This window comes from Anolis carolinensis, chromosome 5 (assembly GCF_035594765.1).
Source record: "Anolis carolinensis isolate JA03-04 chromosome 5, rAnoCar3.1.pri, whole genome shotgun sequence".
Lineage (NCBI taxonomy): Eukaryota > Metazoa > Chordata > Lepidosauria > Squamata > Dactyloidae > Anolis > Anolis carolinensis.
Genome location: NC_085845.1, coordinates 37,942,836 through 37,955,409, shown reverse-complemented (window position 1 = coordinate 37,955,409; position 12,574 = coordinate 37,942,836).

The following is a 12,574-nucleotide window of genomic DNA, read 5'->3' as shown; positions in this document are numbered from 1 at the left end:
ATTCCTTCTCATAGACTTAGCATGGGGATTTGGTTAACCAGTTAAAATTTATACATAAACCGGGGTGTTTTTTTTTAATCTGAAATTTTTGAGAGGGCGGACCCGCAACCTCCACCACCACCACCACCCCAGCCAGGGGCTTCAATATATACACTCCATATATTGCTTAACTCAATGGCACTTGGTACTATTGTAGGAACACTGTGCCTTCCCAAGAAGAGGTACAAAAACCTCAATATTCCTGGCCCTAGATACAGAATAAGAGCCCTTCAATTCCTCATGGCTACATATCAGCAATTTGACTGGCTAGCTGGGCATTACCAAAAAAAAAAAAACACTTCCCAAAGTACGAAGAACTAGAATGTCACATAAGAGAGGGGTACAATGAGGGGTAACTAGGTAAGACTAACTTAATGATTTTCCTGGACTTTCTATGTCATGGGAACTACATAGAAATCTGGATTTCCAGATTGATATTGGGAGAAGTTGATTGGTCAGCTTCTGAATCTGACAAAATTAAATGGGACAATTCTTCAAATCACCAAACAGGATCCAAACCTAAACTTGTGCTCAGTAATCCTCTAGTCTCTTCTTAGAGCTTTTACTCCTTTCGAGTTTTAATGTGTTAAATATAATAATGAAGGCTTAAAATGAAAATCCAATATCATGATATAATTAAATTACTTACTATCCTGCTTATCTCCTGTTTTTCCAATCTGTGAGTTAAATACAGTGCCAATTCAATTTCCTTAAACACTTGACAGAACCTATTTTCTCTGCAATTTCTTGCTAACAGGCTTTCAGTCACATTAAGTGCTCAGAAAGTGCACCAAAGTTGTATTTTATCGCATGGGCCTAATTGAGCTGTCTGGACTAAAGTAGCTGCATGTTACAGAAATGTTTATTATACAAACCCACTTCATCAGATGCTAGAAAAAGAGTATTTTTGTAATTTATCCCAGCAAAAGACAAGAAAAGGGCCTTTTATCACCTTTCTCATTTTGGTGAATTACATTTATAGAGTCCTCTACCTCTGTGATTTTCATTTTGTGCCAACCAATAGACAAGAGATACCGCCAACATTTCACAGCTGACTCTCATTATGATAGTTGATCCTTGTTTCTGATGAAGAAATATACCTTAATTTCATAGTATATGCAGTAAAATCCACCATGCCCCTTTTATTTACAGCCAGTTTGTACTCCAGTCCTTGTCATCATGACCACATTATGAACATGTGATCATGAAATTTTTTCCAATTTCATTTTTATTTCATCTCATACTGTTTGGGGCTGACTTATTGATACCTTGTTGGTTTTCTTGGTTCTGAGGATTCAAATATGTATTCAAAAGCTTCAAATATACATGACTAAATTCAAAAAGATTGAGCAATATCCCACCCTTGAACATGTTCCCATTATTTAAAGGCATTGGGATGTGCCATAGTTCTCCATTTGGCAGGCCTATCCTTTGTGATAAAATGTAATGGGTTAGTCATGGCTTGAGTATTTGACCTTTCTAAAGTTTCTAGTCAGTCAGTGTTGTCTCTTGAAGTTGGTTTGCTGCAATGAAAGCAATTGATACTCTTGGGCAAGGCACTAATGGTATTTGAACTGGGGTTTAACAAAACATACTAGAGGGATTTGGAGGAACTGACCTATCTGGATGAGAGTTTTAGTTCACCATGCACCCAGAGAGCCCCACCAATGATGGATCTGGACCAAACTTGGCACAAAGAACTCTGATGATCAACAGAACATACTGGAGGTTTTTTTTTTGGGGGGGGGGCTGACCCACCTTGGTAGGAGTTGTAGTTCATCCTGGATCCACAGAGCCCTCTGAACCCCACCAATTATGGATCTGGACCAAACTTGGCGCACAGACCCAATATGGCCAACTTTGAATACTAGTGGGGTTGGGGGGTGATTGACCCACAATTCTGGGAATTGCAGTTCACTTACATTCTTATGCATTTTCTAATGGAAACATAAAAAACAAAAGGAAAGACTGGCTTTTTTTCCTTTTAAAAAAAAGCATTGCAATTACCAAACTCATATGACCTAACATCCAAAAACAAACAATGCCTTTTTCAAATATCCTAGGAATCGCCGGGTACCCAAACTAGTGTAGAAATAAAAGTGAGATTTCTAGAACGATTTCAGTAGCTATGTTTTAAAGAGAATACAATTACATAATATTGGAGGGTGCTCAATGAAATCGTGGTCTTGTTTTTCAACCAGAAAAACTTGTTGCCTTTTGTAAGGCCACTTCCGAGTCCCCTTCAGGGTGAGAAGGGGATATAAATGCTATAAATAAATTATAATAAACTATAGCACAATGTAATACCATAAGTGAGACCCGATTGTGGCCCCCCGATTGTGGAACTCACTGCCCGGTGAGATTAGGCAAGCCCCCACACTAGCAGCCTTTAAGAAAGACCTGAAAACATGGCTCTTCCGTTGTGCCTTTGGAGAGTAATCACTACATACATCCCTTTTGCTGCTCTCCTTCAATATTTGTCCTCCAGCTCGCACCGCCACTTTATGATCCTGTCCTCTGTGGTTTTTACTCCTACTTCCTTTCTCACCTCGAGTTTTAATCTAGTGTTCATGTGGCCCGCCCTTGGTTTTATTGTTCTTTGATCTTGTTTAATGTAGTGTATATTTTCTTTTATTGTGTGGTTTAATGTGCTATGATTTGTTGTTCTATTATATTTTGTTATATTGTATTGTTCTGGGCATGGCCCCATGTAAGCCGTCCCGAGTCCCCATTGGGGAGATGGTGGCGGGGTATAAATAAAGTTTATTATTATTATTATTATTATTATTATTATTATTATTATTATTAATGGTGATCAATGTGACCATTAAGAAACAACTTTTCTTTGTTTTAGCAAAATCCATTCCTGCTTACCAAACCCCCCTTTCTTCAGTGAACTTCTATTCCATCAGCTAAATCTTCTTGCTCCATTTTATATCCTAATTTCAAATACTTTCTCATTAAAATTCAGCATTCACACTAACCTTGTACTTTGATTGACTAACTGATTTCCCCTCCCCTTCTCTGTCCACACTTGGCAGACATTTAATAGTAATTAAAGATTTCTCAAATCTGTTCAAAGGGTACTCAGATAATCAACAGGCAATGACTTTGATGGATAGCCACTGTCAGACATGCTGGAAGATGAGACCTTTGAACATATTTCCATGAAGAAGCCTTTCTTGTGTAGAAAATATGCTTTGGGCTGAAAAACAGAGACAAATTTTCCCCATGTGCCAAAAAAGACAGACTGGGAAAGATTTGCAGCAGCCTTCAGCATTTCTTTTATGATCCCATTTCACTCTGGGGTGTCTCTCCTTTTCTGTGTTAGCCTCAACTCCTTAGTGGTATGACATTTCAACTAGACATCCCCAGCAATAAAACTAACACTGAAGCAACCTTGGCTGCTTAGGAATTAAGATGGAATGTGAATCCTCTGGGTTTTAAAATAATGAGAAGAGATGGCAAAACCAACAGGAGTGGTAAAAAGGGCAAGAACAGTTAAAGAGTCTCCATGGGTCATCTTCAGAAAACATATTATTTCTGTATACATTCTCTTGATTTAGTGTCTGCTGCACAAGGGCTGTACTACCCCAAAAGCTAATAAATCATTACTGTGGGTGACAGCTTTAGCACCTGTGCTTTATCACACAGCGGGGAACTTTGTAAATTACCCAGAGAAGCAACTGGTGGTCATATAGCCTGTCTGGGAGAATTATCGGACACCCATCCTGGCACACTGATTAACTTCATCCCATTTTCAATAGCATATAAAGCAAAAGTGACAGGAAGATTTACCCCAGTTGTACATAGACCCAGCTTCTAGATCATATATTCCCTGAACATCAAGTAACTTTTTTGTGTAACAGGAGATGGGATAGGTTTCAAAGCCAATGCCACCACTTGTATTAAAAGATGTGGTACTAGCACATTACAAAAAATATCATATGCAGGTAGGCTCCATTAGCATGGTACATCTCCTATTTTGACTGATCAGTATGATGTAACCCTCTGCTTAAGGCCCTATAATGTACTCAGCAACAGAGCATAAGTCTGTGGGCAGGTTCCATCTCATTTCTCACAACCTGGCAAGTTGAAAAATGTGCTGCCACCCTCATGCAAATAGATGGTCAGAAACTGCAGTTATGTCAACATTTCCTCATGTCATCATCCCTCAACATGATAACTGTTTCCATAAGACCTATCTATTGGCAATCAATCAGGATGTGGTAAAGGTAAAGGTTTTCCCCTGACATTAAGTCCGATGCTGGAGGTTGGTGCTCATCTCCATTTCTAAGCTGAAGAGCTGGCGTTGTCTGTAGACACCTTTAAGGTAATGTGGCCAGCATGATTGCGTGGGGCGCCATTACCTTCCTGTTGGAGTGGTACCTATTGATATACTCACATTTACATGTTTTCAAACTGTTAGGTTGGTAGAAGCTGGGGCTGTCAGCGGAAGCTCAGCTGCTCCCTGAATTCGAACCGCCGACCTTTCAGTCAGCAAATTCAGCATCTCAGCAGTTTAACCTGCTGCACCACCGGAGGCTCCCAGGATGTGGACCAGACCCTATTATAGAATTTAATGCCAGGAATTCGGCCTAGGAATAGAATCCATACACTGCAGGTCTCACCAGGAACACTATGTTCAGTTTTGGGCATTGCATCTCAAGAAAGATATTGACAAGCTGGAACATGTCCAGAGGGGAGCAGCTAAAACAATGAAGATGATTTTTTAAGGGAACTGGATATATTTACGTAGGTTGGGGAACAATTTGTGCCGAGGTTGTCTGTTTTTATTTCAGTATCCTACTTTTCATCTTTTTTGTTTTTTTAAAGTTTCACTTTTTCATCTTGTTCTAGTCATTGTGGCAGAAATGAGGTTCAGAAGATTAGTGCTTCAACTTTCTGAAAATTGCAAGTAATTTCAAGAAAAGCCATAATGCTTTCACTTTAGAGTATTTTAGTGCCATATAGTTTAATTGGAAGACAATTCTATGTATTTTCACACTTTCTGTTAACTGCTAGACTCACAAAATGGTTGGTCACAGGTGAACTGGAGAGCCAAAAGCGGGCTGCTGAAAGAACAGGAGTCTATAACATTATCTAACAATCCTGCTACACCATCCTCACAAGAAAGTATCTGGAGAAAACCTCAGCAACTTTAGTCTAGAAGACATGTTCTGCCCCCATGCTATCTTAACTACTTGGAAGGTGAATTGGCTGTGCAGGGAACAAAGATCATATAGTTGAATCAAAACAAGAATTTATTAACTGACAAGAATTTTAGACTATCTCTCCTCCTGAGTCTTACAATGAAGTCTTTATGAGGAGAGGTAAAATCTTTAAGAGACAGGCCCAGTTCTGGCCAAATTGAGGCTCTTGAATTTTATTTCTTTTTATTGTCTCTTCCTTGTATGGTGTTCAGCTGTCTCTAAGATGGTCTCAATATTTAACTCTTGACAGGACTTGAATACAGTTCCAACTGGATAAGTTATTTTGTAGACCATCCAGTTCTCTCTTCACCTTCCAGTCACAAAAAGGCTGTCTCTTCCAAGAACCAGAAGTGCCTTGTCTGAGGCTCCACCCCTGAGGGGATTCTTAAAGGGGCAGGGCAATGGAGGCTTCAAATGCAAAGAGGCTATCTAGACTGACCCCCCCCCCAGAAACTGTACATAAAATATTAATATTTCTAACTAAAAAAAGGCTTATGTAGGGGGTAAACATTGAGGGCCTTCATGGGCATGATACTTCTGTCTAAAAAATATTATTAAACAAATTAATAACTAATCGAATGCAGATAATAACTGTTCTAACTTATAGATTCATCCCTATAAAATAATAAAATAAGGTCCTCAACTGGTCTTTTAAAGACTTGGATCCTGTTGCCTTTATTGTCTTCACTTTAACTTTGCGCACCTGTTGATCTTTACCTGGAATCACTTGAACTATCACTGCTAATGGCCAATTTCTTCTGGGAGTGTCCTTTTCTTGCATCAGGACTACATCTCCTGTTCATAGATTATCTTGAACTTGCTCCCATTTTGTTCTTTTATGGAACAGTGGTAGATTTTTTTTTCTCCGTAGTTTCCAAAATGTGTCGACTAAAGATTGTAGTTGTTGCCATTGTTTATGATGTATATTCTTCAACTCTGCCGCTATAGTTCTGTCTTTCCATTTTGGGAAAGGAGATTCCACGTGAACATTAGGAAAAACTTCCTAACTATGAGAGCTGTTCAGCAGTGGAACTCTCTGCCCCAGAGTGTGGTGGAGGCTTCTTCTTTGGAAGCTTTTAAGTAGAGGCTGAATGCCCATCTATCAGGGGTACTTTGAATGCAATTTTCTTGCTTCTTGGCAGGGGGTTGGACTGAATGGCCTGTAAGTCTCTTCCAACTCTATGATTCTATGGGGTCATGAAAGTTAGCAGGGTTGCTGGTGTCAAGACATCTGGGTCTTCTGGGTCTGTCGATACTGGTGTCAGAGGATGACTATTGACTATAGACATCACTTCTGCCATGGGGGTGATAAGGATCTCATGAATGAGATTGGTGACATTGCATCTAGAGTTCTCCTGATGATGCCGATCATCCTTTCCCATGCTCCTCCCATATGAGATGCATGTGGAGGATTGAAGAGCCACTTGCGTCCTTCTTGTTTGAGAAATACTTGTACATCTGAATTTAAAATGGACCTCTCTGGATACTCTAGGTCTTTACATGCACCTTTGAAGTTTGAGCTGCAGTCTGGCCTTAAATTTTTTGACTGAACCTCTAATTACAAAGAAATGCTGCAAGGCGTAAATCAACAATGTCAGTTCCATAGACTCTATGAGTTCAATGTGTACAGCAGGTAAACAATATTGCCCACCTTTTGCTGTTTGTTACTCCTCCTCCCATGGTTTTCTGGTGACTATCTCCCAAGATATCAACTGCAATGTTGGTGAAGGATGCTTGCACAGTGACACAGTCTTTTGGCTGGTCGGCCATGATCTGTAGGGGATCATGGCTTACCTCTAAGTCTCTTACAAACAATGCAGTTGTAGGTAACTTTAGTAGTTAGCCTTGTCATTCTGACTATCCAGCACTTCTTACAGCTCCTTCTGTGAAGTGTCTGCCTTGATGAGGAGCAATGCGACATGATGTTTAGCTAGTAATATACAAGGATGTTTTTCTCCTGACTTGAGTTTGACCTGGGACAAGTGCCCCCCAACCTTTAGCATGCCAGAACTGTCCAAAAAGGGGTTGAGGTATCTTAAAGTGCTTGTTTTGTGTAGTTTGGATTGTCTGAGGCATTGTATCTCTTTTTCATATATTTCTGATTGCACAGTCTGAATTATTTTGTCTGTGCGTCCTTTCTATCTTCTATTGAAGTAGGTTCATTATTTCTATGTTTGATGAAGTGTAAAATCTTGGCTATGCTCGTAACCAGTTGCTTCCAGGAAGAGAATTTGGCTAATCTTCTTGAGAATGAGTCTTCCTGTATCTTTACTATGCTGGATTTTATTTCTTTATCCTCTTCTGGAATGCTGAGTTCAAATATATGAAACCACATGCTTTGGGTCCTTTAAAAGGTCTGGTCCTTTTATCCAATGTGAATCCATAAGTTCATGTGCATGAACGTCCTTTGTGGCTTGGTCCTCTGGGTTTAATTTTGAGGGCACACAATGCCAAGGAGAAAGGGCAAATGTCAATTGTTTTGCTCCTTAATTTATTTATTTCGTGTCAAAAGCATTGAACGGCAAATACATTTCAAAATGATGGGGGGGGGGGAGGAAATCACAAGGAACTAAATAGTTTTGGACCAAAAGCGGGCAACAGCAACCGCATTGTCCGTAGCTTTAAACAACTCCTCCTCCGTACATGAGGCAGGGCAATGTGGGCAAGCATACATATGCTGAGTTGATTGTTCAGCTCCACAGTTACACAAGGTGGAGGATTCCTCCAGGTAGTGCCACCTTGCCAAGTTGTCTTTAGATCTGCCCACTCCACTTCTGAGTCTGTTCAGGGACTTCCAAGTTGCCCATTCTTGGTTTGCCCCTGGAGGAAGACCCTCTTGGGGGGCCATCCAGTTAGAATTGCCAGGTTTAGCTGCCCAGAGAGACACCCTTGCTGTTGCTGGAGGAACATCAAGAGGAGTGGTGGTTCTCATGAAGCCCTTCCTTGATTGGAGTCTGGTGGGAGGAGGCTGATAGTCATGCAGAGGGTGGCTTTCACAATGTTCGACCTTTTTTCTCTCGCAGTTAGCAGCAACTTCCCGTCGCACATCAGGAGGGGCAATGCCAGCTAACTTGTAGAGTTTATCAACAGGTGTAGGTTTAAAGCATCCTGTGATGATTCTGCATGTTTCATTCAGTGCTATGTCCACCTGCTTTGCATGGGCAGACTTTTGCCAGACAGGACAGGCGTACTCAGCAGTTGAGAAAGACAAGGCCAGGGCTGATGTTCTTATTACTTGTGGGTCTGCACCCCATGCGCTGCCAGTCAGTTTCCGCAGGATGTTGTTACATGCAGCTACTTTGTGCTTGGTGTTCGTGCAGTGTTTCCTATATGTTAGTGTTCGGTCTAAGGTGACACCAAGGTATTTAGGATGGAAACAGTGTTCGAGCTCTTTGCCTTCCCAAGTAACTTTCAGTTTCCTGTTGGCTTCACTGTTACGTAGGTGGAAAGCACACACTTGTGTCTTGGAAGGGTTAGGCTTCAGGTGGTTCTCTTTGTAGTAGTTGGAGAGATCTTTCAAGGCATTGGTGAGTTGCTTTTCAACTGTTTCAAAATATTTCGCTTGTGTTGTAAGGCCAAGGTCATCAGCATATATAAAGCTCTTTGTGAGTGGTGGTTGTGGCTGATCGTTCATGAAGATATTAAATAAGGTTGGTGCAAGAACGCTGCCTTGGGGTAAACCATTCTTTTGCCTCCTCCATCTGCTTTTCCGGCCCTGAAACTCCACATAGAAGCTGCGGTTTTCCAGGAGGGTCTGGACAGTTTTTGTAAAGTCAAAGTCCCAGGTGATATGGTAGACTTTATGCAGCATTTTTCTATGTTGCACCGTGTCATAGGCTGCCATAAGGTCCACAAAGACTGTTCCCGTAATGCAGCCTTTCTCATAGCCTTCCTCGATATGTTCAGTCAGATGAAGAATTTGACCTGTACAGTTTTTCCCTGGTCTGAAACCTGCTTGCTGTGCAATAAGATTGGGTTCGATAACAGGTCCTAGTCGATTTAATAGCATCCTCTCATAGACTTTATATAGATGACATAAGAGGGAGATTGGTCGGTAGTTCCTGGCATTGGAGGCATCTTTACCAGGTTTTAAGATGGCAATTATCTTAGTTTTCCTCCATGCTCTGGGAATCTGTTTGTGTGCCAGGCATTGATTGTAGAATTTCAAAAGCCAGTTTTCAGCTTTGGCCCCCAAGTGTTTGATTTGCTCCATCATCAGGTCATCTAGGCCAGGTGCTTTACCAGTCTTACATCGCTTGATGGCTTCTCTGAGTTCTTTCAGGTTTAGAGGAGAAGACAACTGGTGGGTTTCAAGTTCTGGCACCCTGTTGATTTTCATCTTAATTCTGCTGCAGTTGGTTTTCCCATTCTGAATTAGCTGGTGAGCTATCTGATCTGGTGTCACGTTTGCGTGTCCATGGTTGACCACAGGATCACTATCCAGGCGTCTCAGCAATTGCCAGGCTTTTCGGCTACTCTTGGACATGTCCAGGTTCTCAAGCAGCTCTATCCAACGGTCTTTCTTAGCATTAGCTAAGGCTGTAGATAGTTTTTGGCCTGCTGCTATAGTCCCATCACTGTATGGATTCTCTTGAAATAATCTGAAATATTCTTGTAGCTGATTTAGTGATTCTTCGTTTAGGCCTGGTAGGTAGCTTGTGCGACAGCCTCTAGGGATTGAGAGCCTTGAGGATCTTTTCACAGCTTCTACGAACAGGTCATAATTTTCTATAGAAGGTTCTATATCAGAAATAGCTGCTTCCAAGGTCTCTGTAAACTTTGTCCAGTTAGCTTTATTGAAGTTATATCTTCTGCGGAATGGGACACTTTTTGGTCTTACAGCTGCATATGCTACGCAGCATATTGGTCTGTGTTGTGTGTTAGGTATTGGGTTTAATACCCTTTTGGTGCATAGGTGGCTTATGCTTTCCTTTAAAAAAATCAGATCAGGATTATAACCTCGCTTCCATCGGCCGCTATTAAATGATGGTGGTAATTTACTGTCATGGAGGAGGCTCATTCTACTATTGTCGGCCCATGTTAGAACTGCTTCGCCATTTCTATCATCTTCGTCATAGCCCCAGACACAACTATGGCTATTGAAATCTCCCACAACAAAATGGGCTTCATGATTGTGGCAACTGGTTGGGGGTGTAAAATAGAAATCAGCCCCAGGTGGTTTATAGAGTGATGATACAGTGCAACTATCAAGTTCCACAGATAAGATTTCAATGTTGTTCACTTCTGTGAGGGAAGTTGCAGAGATTGCTACACCAGATCGTACAAAAATGGCACTGCCATATTGTCTGTGAGGTCATTCCACTGCCAGTTGCATTCCAAGAATTTTTGGTCTTCTCATTGTGATGTCTCTGTGTGTTTCCTGTATACATAGGATGTCACACGAAATGTCCTCAGACATTTTGGCTAATAGTTCTTCCTTAGCAAGTGACAAACCTTCTATATTAATAGACATAATCGTTAGCAATGGTCTTGATAAAGACCTTTGGTATTCATCCATTCATCCAATGCTTTTGGGTTTGGAAAGATCGGCCGCTTACAAGAAACGTTGCCCAGGGGACACCCGACTGAATTTACTCAATCTTCGGGGAGGCTCTTTCCGTGCTCCTTAATGTTAAGCAGAGATGTAAAGGTTCAAGAGAAGAGGACTTCAGAGGAATTCAGGAATATACTCTGGTTTTCTTTGACACTCATTCACATATAAACAAGAGACAAGAGAGGTTTTTTTCCCCCGGTAAATAAACTGGAAATTGCAGGGACTACTAAAAAGAAGTTTCTAGAAATAAAGGAAGAAAATAAGATTTTCACTTATTTCTTCTTTAAATGAATGAAATATGTTTTAATACCAAATTGGGTACCAAATTGGATAGCACCATACTGGGTCATGTTTTGAAACATTCAAACCAAATCAATAAATACAAATCAAATGTGGAACAACAGGATAGCTTGTCTCCATCTGTGCAAAATCCATGAAAAATGTAATCTAGATTCAGAAATAATCTTTCAGGTAGTAACTCTGATTATAGATTTGCCATATTATTTTGAAAAAATGTATTTATTGTTAAAACAGCTACCATAGTTTTGACCACAGTTAACATACTATACAGTAAATGTGGGGATAACACGATATTGTATCCAGTGTTGTAAAAATTAACTAAATTAACCGTGGGAGATCTCATTTTACCACTATCTTTGATGAGGACTTTCATGTATGAATTCAAATAACTGGTAAAAATTTATGCTGGTGGATTTCAGTGACTGTACCAGTTGGTCAATTTCCTGATCACTGAGAAAGTGTAAGGTGAAATTTTAAGAGATTTGTGATGGGTTGAACAAAAATCACACACAAAAAACACCATTTGTGATCTATCCTTTATAGTAACTTGTAAACCACTGTTGTGTGCCTTCAAGCCATTTCTTACACTAAGGCAAACCTATCACGAGTCCCTATAACTGGCTGTGGTCAGTACTCTGCAGTATTTGAATCCAAAGTGTTTGGTTTCCAAAGGCAGTCCTACATAGTATGTATTACAGTAGTCCAGATGGGATGTAATCAAGGCACGTGTCACCATATCCAGGTCTGACTTCACAAGGAATGGGTACAACTGGTGCACTCCTGTGCAAATGCACTCCTGATCATAGCCAAAACATGGGCATCCAGGCTCTGAGCTGAGACCAGCCACCTTATCACATTGATAATCTTCCCTATCGTAGGACACTTCAGTCTCTTTTCAGGCATGGAGAGACACTGAGCTCATTACATGAGTTAAACTACTTCAGGCTGTCATGCATAGCCCTCCGTGGTTGAAAAAAGGCAAAAGTGTCCTGAAAGAAGGGAACTCTGGCAATCAACCTCATTACATTGAGAAATCTCCCCCTCGTAGTACGCTCCAGCCTCTTTTCAAACATGGAGAGGCACAGAGCTCATCACATGTTCCAGGGTTGAAAGGAGGCAGAAATGTCCTGAAAGGAGGGAACTCTGAACACGGGGAAGCAATCGTGTTCAGAGCACCTACCTCTTATTGCACTTTAGTCCCATGTTTACAACTAAAAAGAGGTGGGATGGGAACCATCAAAGGTTTTCCATCCTGTTTCATTACCCAACCAACAGCAGTCTCTTGTATCCTATGGGTATGCTGCAGAACCATATGAGCCAATGGAAAGAAATGGTTTTAACCAAAATCACTGTCTCTTGTATCCCATGGCCTTTGATGCAGAACCACAGGGTGCCATGGAAATACATGGTTTTAACTTAGATCCCTGTCTTTTGTATCCTATGCCTTTGATGCAGATCCATAGGATCC